The sequence below is a fragment of the Siphateles boraxobius genome, unplaced genomic scaffold, assembly GCF_051911475.1.
Source record: "Siphateles boraxobius isolate OS27281-9 unplaced genomic scaffold, OSU_SipBor_1 5, whole genome shotgun sequence".
Taxonomy (NCBI): domain Eukaryota; kingdom Metazoa; phylum Chordata; class Actinopteri; order Cypriniformes; family Leuciscidae; genus Siphateles; species Siphateles boraxobius.
In genome coordinates, this window is record NW_027509141.1 from 17850377 (window position 1) to 17868138 (window position 17762).

Sequence of the window (17762 nt, forward strand, 5' to 3'; positions counted from 1 at the left end):
GATCAAGCTAGTGTCCCGTGTGTTTTGGAATACAAATGAAGCAGCCACGCCATCCAGAGATGGTTTACCTCTGGCCTGCAAGGACGGAATGTGATTTCAAAGTCATTTGCGATTTTTTTTGTGAGTGTTAAAGGCAGCCTGCAGAGAATTCCAGAACCAGACGGATCCACTTGACCTTGTGTCGGATGAGAAAAACACAGGCTCCGCTGCGCTTCCTGTCGCATTTTGTCCGGAAATTTATTCATCAAATGTGAAAATGAGCTGAACTCCTCCCACTGCCCTCTCACTTTCACAGCGCTGACATATTGGGATATCAGTGGGGCCGTGCACAGCGAATACAGGTGGCAAACGCTCATTGATCAGTTGGTTGACCAGGGTCAGAGAAATCTAGAGTTGCCAATGCTAAAAGCTCTCTTATTACTCACTACTCTTATGACTGGGTCAGGGTCATTTAGCTCTGAAAACATGATATCACAACACGTGCCAATGTCCGGGTGCATGTATAGGCTGGTTTGAGTTTTGTATTTAGGGAGTAATACATTCATGAATTACTCAAATTAAATTAATCAATTTGCAGGTGTTTGCAAAATGTTTTGTGCACTATTGATAAACTAATTTGGTTTATTACAGTAATTTGATTCATGAATGTATTCTCCTCTGCTGTAATGATGTCATAAACATTATTCATATGATCATTTATTTTAGTAAATTCTTAACATATCTTTAAAATGAATAATAATAATAAAATTTTCACATTTATTTAAAAGTAGTCTGAACATTTTAAATATATGTGTGTGTGTGTGTGTGTGTGTGTGTGAGAGAGTAAAATGTAATTTAATTTAATTATTTATATTTAATAATATAACATTTCAGAGTGATTATGCTTTTAATTATTTTAAATAGATATATATATATATATATATATATATATTGAATAATAATAATAATAATAATAATAATAATAATAGTAATAAAATAAATTTAATTATCTGCTGTAATGACAAACATTATGTATTTGTTAAAATAATAAATAAAAATAATATGTTCATGTTAGCAAATAATTATTATTATTATTATTATTATTATTATTATTATTATTATTATATGGTGATATTCAGTCAACACATCTCTCTCTCGACTATATACTCCAAGTCGAAATGACTAAGGAAACATTTGCTAATCTAAACATATTGTAATAATAATAATAATAATGATAATAAGTTGATAAAAGTTGGTCCTAAAGCAAAATCACTGCAGCATTCACGGTGCTCCTTCATTTCATATTGACTGAATTCATTGAGGATATATCATACAAAACATCTTGGTGAGGATTACCATTTCAGCACCACAGACAGGGCCAGAAAGAGGCAGCCCAGCTGTGCTGTTTTGCTGGTAACAGGAGCCTGCTAGGAGCCAGTTGACCCCTGTGTGACAGCATAAACAAGATTTAGTAGGAGCTCAATATATGCCATGCTGCCTGTGTCTCTCCACCAGTCTTGTGTAATTAAAAAAGTCTCTCTGTGTGCTGAAGGATCCATGCTTTTCCAAAATAACTGGGTAGTGAGGAAGTCTTATCCTCATACAACTCCAAATAACTTTCTGATCAGCACTGCTATTAGAGGCTGCTTCATTTGAAATAATATTGCAGTTGTGGCAGAATGAGTTTTACAGTACCTTCAGTGAAATGTTTTGATTTTTGTGGAAAAAAAAAAAAATCTCTACAGCAATATTACACCCTGTTTCCTTAGTCATTTCGACTTGGAGTATATAATCGAGAGTGAAGGTGATGATACACTGGGCAACTTTTTGAGCAATGTTGCTGGGCAATCTTGCCGAGCCATTTTTGCTTGGGCACTTTCTAATTGAAAATGGGCAATATATTTCTATCTGGATAATTTAGATCGGTCGTGGGCCCTGTGTCTCATCTGGTTGCCCGTTGACGGCAACATTGCCCAGCAACATTGCTCAGCAACATTGCTCAAAAAGTTGCCCTGTGTATCATCACCTTGAGATGTGTTGACTGAATATCACCATAGAGTTCGCCCCTGATTTAGTCTCAGTGTTTAGCAAGGGAGCTAACCCAAAACACGTTTACAGCCCAAATCCGTTTATGGTCGCAAAGGACGCTTTTTATTTCAAGAACTCTCTTCTCTCCCAGATTCATTACAGTTTGATGATATCAAATGATTGCCCCCCACTCTAAAAACAATAGGCTGCTGACTCCCCGTGGCATCAGATCCAAATCTGATGTCTCACTCCTGCAGAAATCGATATAAGTCACTTTGCTGGAACATGTCTGACTCTAACCCATATTCTTTTTGAACAAGAAAGATGCTCTCTGGTTTCATTCAGAGTTACGATGAAAGGCGAGTGGAAAACTATTCCAGAAAAGCTCAAAATCCGGCTCACTGTTCCTTAGGATTCATTTGCACTTCTTTTACTGCATACTATATCCAACAATCACTGAGCCCTGATACAGAGCGGCCACTTTTTCTAAGTTTTAACAGCTCGCTTCTGGTCTCCTATGTGACTATTCCGGCAAATAAACAAGACTGCCCCACCTTTTGGCTGCCTATGGATCCCTATCTCTGCCAGCCTGACTCTTATTGGTTTCATACATTTTAATAAGATGCCAGCATTGCGTTTTCCCGTGTTAAATGTGGCAGATCCTCTTTCTGTCTTATCATTTTCTTATTTAAATCTGACATGGCTGAATGCGCAGCGCTATACAGAGAGGCAACACTCTTTAAGGTGATTTATCACGCAGCAAAAGCAAACTCAGCCAAAGGAAGGTGAGGACAACAGAACAAAAGACACACGACAACAGTCTGAATGGAGAGATTTCTTTCACTCTTCAGTACGACTCTACTCTCTTGCAAGTACAATGTGACTCGACTGCTGCACATTCGGCTGCCCTTTTTCAAAACGGCTCTCAGCATTTTTCAGTTGAAGCACCAGGTGGTTTTGGAAGGATATTTGGTTATATGACTGCTACCATGGCAGGGTGACTACATCCCTCACCCACCCTCATCCTCACACAACCCTGGACACACACGGGACAGGCTTTATGCAGTGCTGGAAGCAAGCAGTAATCACAAATGGAAGCATTATCATTTTGATTAATGCAGCGGTGGATTACAACTTGCCCCTTTCACTAATCACTCAGTCTGTGTACCCACCGTGCCTTTGCCCCAGGCCTGCCATCCACTGTACCCATTAGAGAGCACCAGATTGTGGTTGGGTGTTCTCATCTACTTCTGATCATTTCTTCATTATTTCAGATTTTTTTTGTTATTTGTATATATATATATATTAGGGCTGTCAGTTAAACGCGTTATTAACGGCGTTAACGCAAACCCATTTTAACGGCGTTAATTTTTTTATCGCGCGATTAACGGTCTTTTTGGCCTAGCAAACTTTGTAGTTTTTTTTCACATCCTTTTGCAATAGGACGCGGCATGGACGTTTTGAAAGCGCAAGCGGATCTAGCTAGACCGGAAACAAAACAACAGGCACGCCGCACACACTTGTTTGGGCTTGCGAGCCGGATGCGCGAGCGCGAATCTCTCTGCTCGCGCGTGGAATATAATGTGCCGAGCACGAATCTCTCTGCTCGAGTCGCGCGCTCTCAGATACACGCTGCTCTTGTTAGAATTTTCTCTGGGCTCGCTCAGACAATATGTGCCTGCACTTAAAACGTGTTCAGTGCAATCGCGAATCTCTCCTCTTCCCCAGCTAACAATTTTAGGTTATAAGAACGTTTTCATAACGTTCCCATTAAGTTATAAAAACGTTATTTCTGAATGTTATAGGAACGTTCAAAACGTCCAGTTTTGAGTGGATGACGAGCGCGAGACACCGAAATGGATGCCAATAAGATTCTGAATGGAACGTTTACTTTTTAAAAGTTGCCAAATGGTTCCATTGACGAGACCAAAGTGATCTGTGTGTTTTGTCGTTGTGAACTGAGCTATCATCATCGCAGCACGTCCAGTCTGAAATACCACTTGATGATGGCCAAACACACACACACACACACACAGCTGATGCGAATTCTCCGCCCCCTCGTCAATATCAGGACCTCGTCAGTATTTCTTTCACCCTTTTATTGATGGACAGTGTTACATTGTGTGAGAGATTATTTGCTCCAAGTAAGAATGTTTTAGTGTGAAATTGAACACAATATATGCCAATGTTGTTTTCAATAAAAAACATTTGCACAAAGCAAGCCGATCCACTTTTCCATGTTGATAAGAGCATTAAAATGAGAAAAAATAATGGGACAAAAAGAAATCAAGAGACATTTAGAATAGATAAAAATGTGCGATTAAATGCGATTAATCGCGAGTTAACTATGACATTAATGCGATTAATCGCGATTAAATATTTTAATCGTTTGACAGCACTAATATATATATATATATATATAGTCACTTTTTAACAATTGAATGAGTGTGTGTATTTGTGTGTGTGTGTGTGTGTGTGAGAATTGATCAAAAGTGACCATAAAGATATGTATAGATAAATAAATATATACAAACATTTCTGTTCACAATCACTGACGTTCTTTTGGACATTCTCGGCTGCATAGACACTTTACAAAAATGTACAGTGTATTGCGGTTTCCACAAAAATATTGAGCAGCACAACTATATTCAACTGTGAAAATAATGATGAAATAATAATGATTTCTGAAGGATCACGTGACACTGAAGACACTGAAAATTCAGCGTAGCCATCACAAAAATAAATTATATTACACAATATATATGAAATAGAAAATAAGTTATTTTAAATTGTAATAATATTTCACTATGTCATTGCATTTTTGATCAAATGCAGCCTTGATGAGCATTAGAGATTTCATTCAAAAACATTTGAAATATCTTATCGACCCCGACCTGAATTTGACATGAAAATATAAAAATGCCACTGGATAGCAATTTAAAGCCATTAAACATTATTACAGGACCAGTTAGCACATTAACAGCCCTAAAATGCCAATACTACAACTAAAATAAAAAATACAAATCTGAAATTAGAAAATAGTGAAAATAGGGTTAGTGAAAACAGTAACACTTTACAATAATGTTCATTAGTTAACATTAGTTAATGTATTAACTACCATGAACTAACAATAAGCATTACATTTGTTACAGTATTTATTATTTTTTGTTAATGTTAGTTAATAAAATCCAGCTGTTCATTGTTTGTTAATGTTGTTCACAGTGCATTAACTAATGTTAACAAGCACAACCTTTAATTTTAATAATGCATTAGTAAATGTTAAAATTAATATTAACAAAGATTAATAAATGCTGAAGTAGTGTTCTTAGTTCATGTTAACTAATGAACCTTATTGTAAAGTGTTACCGTGAAAACTAAAGACAAGATAAATAACAAAACCAAGATGAATTGAAATATATAACAGAAGCTACAAATTCTACAAAAGCCTCGCTCACAGCAGATATACCACCTGTAAGTTACCGCAATTAGCATTTGCTCAGCAGCAGGTACCGTTACAGAGTGCCTATTAGTGAGTGTTTGTTATTTATAGCCTGCTCCCCTTTACTCCCTCCTGCTCTAAGGAAATTAACTCACAGAGGGATGAAAAGAGGAAGTCGAAAGGGAGAAAGTGAGGGACTGCAGTGACCCCTGGGTGCCGGGAGCAGGGCCGCTTCTCAAAGCCTGCCGGAGGCGTATGGGTTATTACACCAGCGTCTGCCTGGCATGCCACACTACACTCGGGGCGACGCCGGCACATGCTGTAGCCTTTCATCTTCCGTCTCCCAAAACATCTGGCCCCACGTTTGTCCTACATCTCGCCTGGAAAACGAACAATTTGCTTGCCAGTGGCTGCCTTTGAGTGACAGCAAAGACAAAATATGGCAGGAAGATATCATAAGCCTATTTAATGTGCTCACTGTACGGAACCCCAGCAGAGATGCCCATTTGAAAAACAGGTCAGACTGTCATCTACAATAACTCTGGTGGTCTATACAGTAGCATGTGTCATTATTACGGCCACCGTGATTTCAAGTGAGATTTGTGGATTGTGGCTTTTCATCTATGGGTTTGAATTGTCCAAGTAGGAGAGCAAGGTGTAATTGACATTGTTTGGAGCTCTTAGCAGATGTTTGAAGTTGAGGTGGTTTGCTGAACGCTAAGCTTTCATCATGCTCCCGTCGAAATGCTTTTAGTTGCAGTGGGTGGAATGAATCACGGCTGAGGTCAGGTCAGTGATCCACTTTTAATGACTGCTGTGTGTTAATGTGAAAAGTGCATTAAAAAACATTCAAGGGCTCATCCTGCACAAAATAGAGCATGTCAATATACACTTGCTGTTTTTTTTAAAGGATATGAGACGGGATGACATGGAGCAAGATTAGCAAGAAAAAAAATGTCATGTGATAAGATGTGACAGTCCATACTTTTTTAATGGTTGCAATTTATTTGATTTTTCATAGAATTAATTTCTTTCAGAAGTGTATGAAATGAAATAGCTGCCGGAACGAATTTCTCATGTGCCGGATATGGCTTATCTATATGGTATCATGAACAATTTGGCATGCCTGTTCAGTTTGCCTATGACCCCATGGAGTAGCTATTTGTAATGCCTAAAAAAAAAAAAAAAAAAAAAAAAAAAAAAAAAAAATAATATATATATATATATATATATATATATATATATATATATATATATATATATATATATATATATATATATATATATAAACAATTTTTTTAGGATTTCTAATCAGGCACTATACACAGACTACCCATTAAAAATGCTTACAGCCAATGGAATGCTTTTGAGTCCAAGGGAGAATTGATTCAACTGGTGGACCAATTTGTTCATGACAGTGGTATCAATTTTATATTTAACTCTCTAAAAGGGATATTGAGGACATTAGTACAGTAAATTGCCTCTCATCAAGTGATTCAGAACATGCCGTGGCTTGTGTGGAACCTGCCCAGCTGTGACGCTGCAATCACATGATTTAGATGACGGTTGGGGTCTTCCTACTGGTAATAGATGCCACAGCATTAATATTTCTTTATACAGCAGCTACTGTTGCATCTATTAGTTGGATTACATCACAAAATGTTAAAAGTGTGTTCAACAAAGTCTAAAGGGAGTGATTATAATTTTTTGGGTTTTGCTGCACAAGCAATGAAAGAGAATATTAAATGTGGAACTCTGAACTTTTTTTCATTGGATATGAGTGTGAAAAGTATTTGTCGGGCAATAAGACAGCCAAAAAAGGAAGTAATAATGTTGAAAGTTATGTCAGGCTGAGCCAACAAATAGAAGAAATCTGGATTCTGAAAATTTAATTATGATAAGGTAATGCACTTTTTATTGTAAAATTATTCAAATTGTTACTCTTATTTACTAGATTGTGTGCCTTATGAGAGATGAGCATAGATGAAATGAAGAGAGTATACGCTCTCAGTGGGACTTTAAAGTAAGTGCTTGCTAGGGTTTCATTACACTGCAGGGGAGGGTCAGTTGTTTCTACTGATATAGACATAGACCTGTTTGCTGGAACTGACATTTTCCCAAGATACCTATTAGTAAAAGCCCATTTCTGTGAGTATAGTGAGACTGAAAGGATGTTTAACCAATTAGAAATGAGCAAGAGGAGTAAAATCACAGTCATATGACCATTGTGTAAAATGTAAAATACATTTTTATAAAGGTATATATATATAATACGTATTATAATATATATTATATAGCCTAATATACACAACACTCCGTGATCTCTGCTAGTTACCAACTGAGCATCTAAATGTCAGCATTCTTCATCAGATTAGATACAAATCACAGCCTATGAGACTTAAATACCATTATGTGTTTTAAACAGATGCACTAGGTGAAGATTTTCTAATGTCCCTTTAAAAAATATCTCCAGTAAGAGCGTTGTAGTTTCTTTACCTGCCGCAAGGGGCGTCTTTGCTCCACTTTTGAGGCGCTCACACATTCAGTTCCTCTCCGTACTGAGGGCAAGTGGAGATATCGGCATTTTATCAACCTGCGAACCCACAATCGTGAGGAACGAGGGTTAAAAACCCCTCTCTACTCTTATACATTCATTGCGACACCTAAAGACTGCACCGGGATGTGTTTTTTCCCCCTGATGAGACGACGGATTGTGGATTAACATCACTCTTAAAACTGCATTAGGGAAATCATGCTGTTTTACTCTGCGAAATAGTTGGACCGAATCATGTCGCTGTCACAAATGTTTCTTGCTTGAGCTTTCCCTTCGTTTGGATTGTATTTTTCCCCTCCTCCTGCCTTCATTGGTGGGAGACGCACTCTGGAAATGTAGGAAATGGCAAAGTGTTGGAAATAGAGCTTCATGGTAATTATGTGGATCGTTTTATCTATCTCGCGAGCTTCTTGTTGTTTGTTTGTAAACGAGACTGTCGTGTTTGTTCATTATATAAATGAAATTATAAATATTCGAACAGGAAAGGGGAGAAAGGAAAACTTGTGCATTTGGCTGGATTGTAAGACATTAGGACTTAAATACAACTGCTCTAAATGTGAAATTATAGCTAGAGTTAGCCTACCTTATAATGCTCATAAACCGTAATCATCAGAAAGAAATGAACTGGGCTTGTGACGTGCTGTAACTTAAATAAGAATTGTAATACAATCTGCGACCCTTAAAGATCAATTGACAAGAATCAGGTGTATTTAAAGTGTATACACTAATGTGCTCACTCGTTAACTATCAGAATTATTCTGTTTTGATTAAGGTGATTCTCATTTTACCCCCCTTAATTATAATTAATCCGACAAATTAGTCGAGCTTATATTAATTGACTGATAATGAGGTCTTGAAGGAACCTCTGACTCAGACAGCTTTGACGTCGCGATTTGCTATGCATGCAAACGCAAGTGCATCACCTATTTTGAGATTTTTTTTGGTTGGGCTATTCGATGCGTATCATTCTGAGTGATGGAATGGCATTTTTGGGTATCATTGTGCAATACTGTACGGTCGAGAGTAGAGGGGTGATGGGCAACTTGTGCAGATCTCATGGCGTAATGATAGAAATGCCGGCGTGGTGATCAAGCAAACTTGCCATTTATGGTAGACACGACTGCGTTTTTATAACGGCAGAAAAATCGCCTGATTCGATGCTAGATGTTTGGACGAGACGCGTTGAAGTTCGAGCGCTTTTTAAAAATTTCTGTAGGCTATTTTAAATCGTGCTCTCAAAAATGAAAAATATCATTATTTACTCTTACTCATGTTGTAGCTTACCAAATCCGTGTGACTTACAATCTTCTGTGAAACAGGAAATAAAATGTTAGTCAGAATGAGTCTAAGTCGCCATTCACTTTCATTGCGTCTTTTCTGCATGTAGCCTACAATGAAAGTGAATGGTGACTTAATCTGTCATTCAGTTTAAACGTCTTTTCTGTTTTACGGAAGAAAGTCATACGAGTTTGGAACAACGTGAGGGTGGACTAAATGCTAACGATTTTGGTTTCGTTGAGGTGAACTGTTCCTTTCAACGTTAGATAGCCTACCAAAATTATTTCATGACACCCCAGCGTCAAAACGGGAAGACTTAGGCTATCTCCTTTTTAGACCAGTGCTTCACATAAAACGTATCAGTTGTCGAGGCATTTTGTTGAGTTCGGTTTAGCTAAAAATATTTCGAAGACGTCGTCTTTGTATTCAAATATGGTGAAATATCGCTTCAGGAAAATAAATATCTTTAGGGCGTCCATATTGTAATGCAGTTATTTTGTCAAAAAACTAACCGTGCAGTGGGAAGCTTTTTGTATTTCTACTGCCTATCTGAAGACCAGGTACCAAATGTGTACAGGGGAGGGAGCCAGTCCATAAATAATGGAGGTTTTGACTCTTCCTGCTAATATTGTTTCATGGCTTCAGATAAATAAAGACAGCCGCCCCCAAGGCCCATTTGTGTCTTCACATGAACACGTTTTATGTACTCCGCCATTCTCAAAGTTTTTTCTTATCCCTTTGCTCGAAATTCTGTGTTAAGACGCAATGCCACATACAAAGCAAAGCAAACTCTGAGGTTCTGATGCCGCTTTGATGAAATGCAGCATCAGTGCTGCCTAAAACTTTGTTGATCTCATAAAGTTGATGTTTGATGATTATTATTAGCCTATTTCATATTTCTGTTCTTTTCACGTTTATATATGCCTAATATATATATTTTTACGCATTTCTGAATTTGTATTTTCTGCATAAATCCATTAATAGTGTCTTAAAATCATGGTAATGCATTTTTTGTGGTGTATGCAGACTGACTTTGCAGCGTGAAGATGGCAAATGTCTTTTAAGTCCTTTAAATTGATCATTCACCCAAAAAATTTTAATGTGTCAATATTTACACCCTTATGTTGTTCCAAACCGGTATGAGTTTCTTTCCTTCTGTTGAACACAAAAGAAGATATTTTGAAAACTGTTGGTGACTAAACAGTTAATGTTAGCCATTGACTTCCATTATAGGAAAAAAACCCAAAAAACTATGGAAGTCAATTGCCTACATCAACTGTCTGGTAACATTCTTCAAAATATCTTCTTTTGTGTTCACCAGAAGAGATAAATTCATACAGGTTTGGAACAACATAAGGGTGAGTAAATGATGACTGAATTTACATTTTTGGGTGAACTATCCCTTTAAGCTTAGTTGCTGTCAAGATGCTTAATGGTGTCACACTAAAGTTTACACCGGAATTGGTTGGAAAGTCTTTCCATTTACTGAGTTGACATTAAACCTTTGTCAGTTACATGGTGATTAATTGCCAGGGCTTTGTTCTGCCTTCATTGATGCTCTTCATTATGTGATATGAGGATCGCTTCATAATCAGCAGGCAGAGCGTACGTCACTGTTCGAAAGCTTAAAGGAGAAAGTGATGTGTGAGAGTGTGTGTGTGCTGAGTGGTTGTCTCCATAATATTCCTACATTTTACCATGGCCATCTGGGAGTTGTGTTGGTTTATGGTCTGAAAGTAATATTGAGTCGTGATCGTGATGTCAACTGTCAGATTTAATTTCTCACAGTGTACGTTATGTATCTACAGATATTGAAGGTCTGCTATTATAACACTGTGATTTCCCACTGAGATTTATAATCATCTAAGACTAAGTAGCTTTTTAGAGAATATCATAATTGCTATTGTATGCCTATTTGTTTGGACAGAAGCCACCACCACAGTTAGAACTCACTCTCTCTTTAAAGAGAGATGCAGCAAGATTGTATATAATAATGTGACGACATTGTCTGTTCACACGTTTGTGTTTTTGTTCTTTACTTTTAAAGGTGCACTTAGTAAAAAGCAATTTTATACCTAAAGGAATGAACAGTACGTATGACATATAATTTTGTTAAACCAATTTCCAGTCTGTTTTTCATAGTAAGATCACATGACCGACTGAACTTTATCTCTAACTCTCATAGTATTGGACACACACAGACACAAACACACAAACACACACACACACACACACACGAATAGATTTTTTTTTTTAAACATGAACAATATGTAATGCACCTTTAATTAAGTAGTTAAAAAGTTTGAAATCCATATTCAACTCTTCAGATCATCTTATTCCACAGTGATGTGTCTCAGATGCTTCAAAATCCTGCTGAACTCTCAACCACATTGGCACGCATAGAATATTAATTCACAAATCGTGGGCCATTAAATGTAATTAAGGCGGTGTGATTTGTCTCCCCGCATACATCCTGAGTGGAGCATGGCACCCGCTGTCTCTTTACTCTGCTTTATTGTGCAGACGAATCCCTTTGTTTGACTGTCTTCGTGCTTGTTTTGTTTTTTTCTACTGCAAGAAAACGATTATTTTGCTGTAATCATTTAGACATAGCTGACATCGCTGTTCGCAGCAAGCTGGAGGGAAACGACAATGGTTGCCCTTTGAAGAATACGCAGTGCTGTGTGTTTCACATATCTGTGCTGTCAGGTTCGGGATTTGCTGTGCATTTGATGAGGAAGGCATTAGGCCCGATAAAGCCTTATTCCCTCGTGCCTTGATCCTTCGGCACAATGCAGTTTACCATCTTTGTATAGATGTAAACTTGCGTAGTGCTGCTAATCTGATCATTTGACGTGTGTGCGCTCAAATAAAGTGCGCTCATCTTTTATCAGACGGTTGTGACGTTAAAGTCTAAAAGCGACAATGAGCAACAAAACAGCATTTTAAAGTTCACACAAAAAAATAAAAATTGTCATAAATTACTCATCCTCATGTTGAGGATACCAAAGTCATTCGTTCATCTTGGAAAGACAAATAAGTATATTTATTAGAAGATATTTGACACAATATAAAGACATTGTGAATGGAGCTGCTGAATATATAGTTTTAGTGTTGATATCATGATGTGCACATCCGTAATAGTCGGATTTTTGGATGCGTGATGTCAAGTATAGCTTTCGTAGTAGTTGATCCGTACGGACCAGGCACCACGGTTCGAAACGCACATGATTCTCGGATTGATCCCAAAGTTTAACCATCACTGTGAAAGTTTATCATTTGCACGTGTTTTAGGTCCAGTCATTTCAAACCATTCGAATGCAAGAAGAGGTGAAAGAGAATTCAATACAAAAATACAAAAAGAAAAAATCACTTTTGTAACTTTAACAAAAATTTATTATATTTAATTTATACAGTGAAGACAATGCTGTATTATTTTACATTTGATTATTCAATTTCTGTACCTAAATACTGTTTATTAATTTATATGCAGATGTATTCCCCTACAAAACAATTCTAAGATGATTAATTCTTTCCAAATAGAGCTATTCAAGTCATCTGGTAACATTGTTTTCATATCGCAATACATATCGCAGAAAAACATAATATCGCAATGTCATTTTTTCCCAAAATCTTGCAGCCCTAATTATGAAAGTAATCCATATGAATTAAGCGGTTTAATCCAAATCGTCTGAGGAGTGATCACTTTATATTATGAACACATTTAAATTAGGCTTTTATTTGCATATAAACATAGATCAACACACATACTTGAAGCACATCGAATATGCTACAGGGAAGCTCAGACTTGCTTGTGTGACGCACAAGTACGAACCTTGATGGTTCTTGCATGTCAAATGAGAACAAATGAGGTTTGTTCTTGATGATTCTCTTATTCTTTATTAAAAATATATTTTATTTGTGTTTTGAAGATGAACAAAGTCTTATGGGTTTGGAACAACATAAGTGCGAGTATTTGATGTCTTAATTTAAATTTTTTGGTTGGTGGAACTAACCTGTTAATGGCCACAATTATGTTGTTTGTAAAGAAACTAATGTACTTTTTGTTTAAAGACTGTTGAAAGCGCACTCCATGTAACAGACTCCCAAAAACCACAATCCTGAGAATCCATTAGCAATGTTCTGTTCATGACATTGTTCCACTTATGGGCTTTTTTTTTATGGGCAGAGAGTTATTATGAGGCACAATGGGTTGCCATGTCTCTCTCTGATCCCCTTTTCAGAACGCACTTGGTTTGATCCATTGGAAATGCAGCTTTCATCATGGCTGAAGTGTTCTTCTGTTCTCCCTTGGTTAGGTCCGCGTTGTCCAAGAGCCTTGACCTTTCTCTGTCTGTTTGTGCGCAAACTGACCGCCATTTTCATGGTCCCTTAGGATTGCGAGTTTTTTTCTTCTCTGGGAAAGACATTCTCTAGAAGGCAGTGGAAGTCAAGCACAGAGTGTTCTGAGTGCAGAAAGTGCCAGACAAAGTTAAACTGTCTAAATGGACTGGTGCGTCTTTTCCGGAGAAGAACACAGTTCTGGGAAGCAATTGGCTCCCGCCCCCTGTCGTTATAGCAGTCAAAATTCCACTTCCCACCTCTCCATCGGCAGTGGAGTGTGAGGACGGTGTGGATCGATGGGCGCCTTGTCGTTCTAAAGGTGTGATAGGTAGGCAGCCGTGTGTCCTCTCCCTCCCTCCGTCTCTGCCAGCTAAACCCGGTGTCTACACTTGGGCACCTGTCTACTCTTCACACTCGCTTCAGACAAAAGATTCAACATAGGCTGTGAAATGCTTGCCAAATCCAAAAACAAACCTTTTGTGAAGACTGCATTTGCAAAAACACTCCATGTGTTGCTATTAATTGTCTTTGTTTCATTCTAGTCTTTGTTAAATCCAGAATTGGGTTCAGGTCAGGTCAAGGTTGGATCTGCCCCCCCCCCCCCCACACACACATTTGAATGCTTCTTGATGTTTATCTTCGATACATGCTCATTGACCAGAGGCTAATGTGACATTTCTGTGGGACGAAGACCTAAATGTCCCACATGCAATAATCAGGCTAAATCTGTCAAGCACTTTATGGGTTTTGCGGATTGCTTTCCAAAGCCTGCATTCAACACTCCTCATATTAAGAACGATAAAGATACAGTTGGTTTTTCACGTCCATGTTTTACTGGCGTTGTAATTTCGCTACCTTCTTAATAAATCTCCCAATTATTACTTTGATGACAACGAGTGTAATTGAATCTTCTACACGTAGCTTATTTGACTAGGTTCTGTATGCTCCCTCCCTTTTCAGGACCTGTTAGAAAGCAGGTCATCGGAATATAATGCAATCGGCATATTTCATCTGTTAATCCAATACGTGCAGCATTCAGATTCATGATCCTGATGCCTGTGCAAAAGTGCATGTGGGAGGAGATGTTTGCTTACAGACAGCAAGAGCTTTTTTGTTTTTTACACATCACAGTGGTAAACTGGAGAACTTGCACAGCAGATATCACTAAAATGGCAGCATGGTGAATGTTATTAATATCTGCAAACATGACTTTACAAATCTAAATGGATCAAAAGGACATTTTTTTTATTATAAATTTTTTCGGTGTCACTTTTAAATAAATTTGCGCGTTGTGACATCATTATCGACCAAACATATTTTGTTATTTAAATTATATTAAGCACATTTTGTGCTTATATCACCACCACTAATTCAACATTTCCACACAATTATGTATATATTACACTACTGTTCAAATGTTTGAGGTCAGTAAGATATTTCAAATACAAATAGATATTTCTATTTCTAATTGATGCTGTTCTTTTGAAACTTTTATTCATCAAAGAATCTTAAAAAACACACATTTCCACAATAATATTAAAAGCAGCACAACTGTTTTCCACATAATAATAAGAATGTTTCTTCAGTGCCAAATTAAGCTTATCAGAATGATTTCTGAAGGATCATGTGACACTGAAGACTGGAATAATTAGGCTGAAAATTTTAAAAATGTATTTCAAATTGTAATAATATTTCACAACATTACTGTTTTTACTGTAGCTGTTCGGTACTGTACTAAAGCATAATAGACTTGTTTTAAAAACTGACCCTAAACCCTAAGCTGGAAAATAGAAATCTTTGCAAACAAAAACATATTTTTGTGTTCTTTGTTGCCAATAAAGTGGATGAATTTGGACACATTTTAGATCATCCCAATTGTTGTAAGATTTAGCCATACCGTAAACCAACTATGGTTTTTTTTGTTTGGACAGTTGTTTGAACGTCTTTACTGTCACATGGCATTACCGCAAATTGAAAAGAATTTCTACCTATAATGCACCTGGTGTTGGTCCGGATACGCCCAGAACTTACTTCCTTCGAATAAACCTTTTGTTTAGAGCTGCCTAAACAACATCAAAGTCTACTTCCTATTTATATAAATGGGATGTGTACGCATGTTCGTGTATGTGAAGAAGTGAGTGAGTATATTTGTGTTGGATGTGCAGATATGCCTCTAGCTGTTGTCACTGTGATTTTGCCAAGTGAGACATGTTCCTGGGTCAACCTATGTTGTTGATCATGGAACAACATTCCTGTCTGAAAATGTTGTCCATACCCTTAAACCTGACCCTACCCATAACTTATCCCTAATATCAGAGGCGAAATGATAAGTGAATAACACTGATTTAGAATCACCTGGTTGTAAGGCTGAACTTGACATTAACTGTAAACTTGTCCCTCTAGCTGTACCTTTTTTATGAATAATGCAAAGGCCCAGTGGTGGTCGTACACCTCAGCATTTCTGCCGGCATTCGCTCTTGCAGGTGCTGGGAATGAGTTATGCGTAATTGTGTATGTTTTTGTGAGAGCATAGGCTATGCGTGCACATTTGCATATACAGTATGTGCGTTTGTGTGAGTAACAGAATAGATTTAAAATATTCTGATGACTAAGTCGTCATTGAAAGCGGTCCACTTGAGTAAGACCAGCTCTGCTGCAGCAGTCTCTTTCTTTCTGTCTTTCAGTTGGATTGACGGCTGCTTACACGGTGTCATCTGAGGACAAGAAGTTCTTCTGCTTGTTTCAAATCGGCGTTTGCTTTCTGTCAATGCGTCTTCACATGCAGCTCTCTGCAGTCTCGGGAGACGGACGTGTTCTCATTGCGCACCATTTTAATGTGCATTTGATGTTATCGGAATCTTAAAGCAATAGTTCACTCAAAAATGACAATTCTTTATTTACTCACCTCTTGTCGTTCAAAACCTGTATGTTGTTTATGTGGAACGTACACATTCACAGTTTTTACGAATCTCGGCATAGATTCTTCATAGTCTAACCACCTACAGGGACCATTGCAAGATAGCTCTCTGGCAGAGGATGCAGTATTTTATAATGATAATGTATTAAATTAGTGTGCTTGAGCTGAGCTATTTTTAAGGTCATTCTTAAAAGTACAATTTTAAGTAGCCTAAGGCATACAGTAGTTCACCCAAAAGTGGAAAACTATGTCATGATTTACTCACCCTGATGTCATTCCAAACTTTTGTGATTTTTTTTTTCTTGTGTAAAGTAAAAAAAAAAATGTATATATTTTGAGAAATGTCTCTTTTTTTTTCTCAAATGATGGAAGTTGGGAACCAAATTGTACCAGCACTCTTCTTCATATAAGAAATCTGACAAGAAATATTTGAAAAAGAAAAGATTTTTGTAAAGAGTGTTTTACAGAACAAACAGCAAATGGGTTTGGAGTGACATGAGGTTGAGTAAATATGACAGAATTTTAATTTTTGGATTAATTATTCATTTAAGCTTTGCAGATTTTTAATTGGTTATGTAAATTTCCTTTTTTTCACACACCATATTCATTGTGTGAGTGTTAAAAAAAGACCTGATGTCAACTGTCACTTTGTTGTACCACTCCTAAGTGATGTGTGAGTGGCATTACTGACTGGACTGATGATATGATGGATAACTCCGTCATGCAAATGATGGTTAATTTTAAGTGAGTCTTTGATGGCAGCTCTAATAAACTCAGGGTCTCCTCAATCAGACTTTAGATTTCCAAAACTCTAGATTCGCTAGTGCGACCATTCTGACCTGCAAGCTAAGCATATCCACACATAATCATATAAGCTTTGGCCTATAAATTTCTCTCGAAGTCTTATTGCGGTTGAGATGAGATCATTAAGGTGAGTGTGAGCTTGTGCGGGGCTTAAGCAAACACTGATGAAATGGCCTCAGATTTGACCGACTGCTGCAGTAACTCACTGTTCTGGCCTGTGTTCACAACTTCTGATGGCATTCGCTAAAATAATCAGCCATTTGTTTTCCACTTCGAACCACCTTTGTAATCGAGAACCATGCTCCATTATTCTCAGATGCCAGTATGATGGAAGGTGAGACTAAGAAAGTTGAGAATACTGTCCCCTCAACATAGATTGTTTTCCATCCATCCATCCATCCATCCATCCATCCATCCAT

General features: G+C 37.4%; 1 protein-coding gene across 10 annotated transcripts in view; it reads left to right on the forward strand.

Annotated features, from left to right (window-relative positions):
- nlgn1 (neuroligin 1) overlaps nucleotides 1-17762 on the forward strand; it is a 335026-nt gene that overhangs the window by 64557 nt on the left and 252707 nt on the right. The window contains exon 1 of one of the 10 annotated variants that reach the window (XM_077203054.1): nucleotides 7999-8372. The exons of 4 other annotated variants lie outside the window; for them this stretch is intronic. The gene's annotated coding sequence lies outside the window, so the exon portion shown is untranslated. Of the gene's footprint in view, nucleotides 1-7998; nucleotides 8373-17762 lie in introns of those variants that run through there. 5 more of the 10 variants (XM_077203058.1, XM_077203051.1, XM_077203059.1 and 2 more) reach the window with 5 other exon arrangements.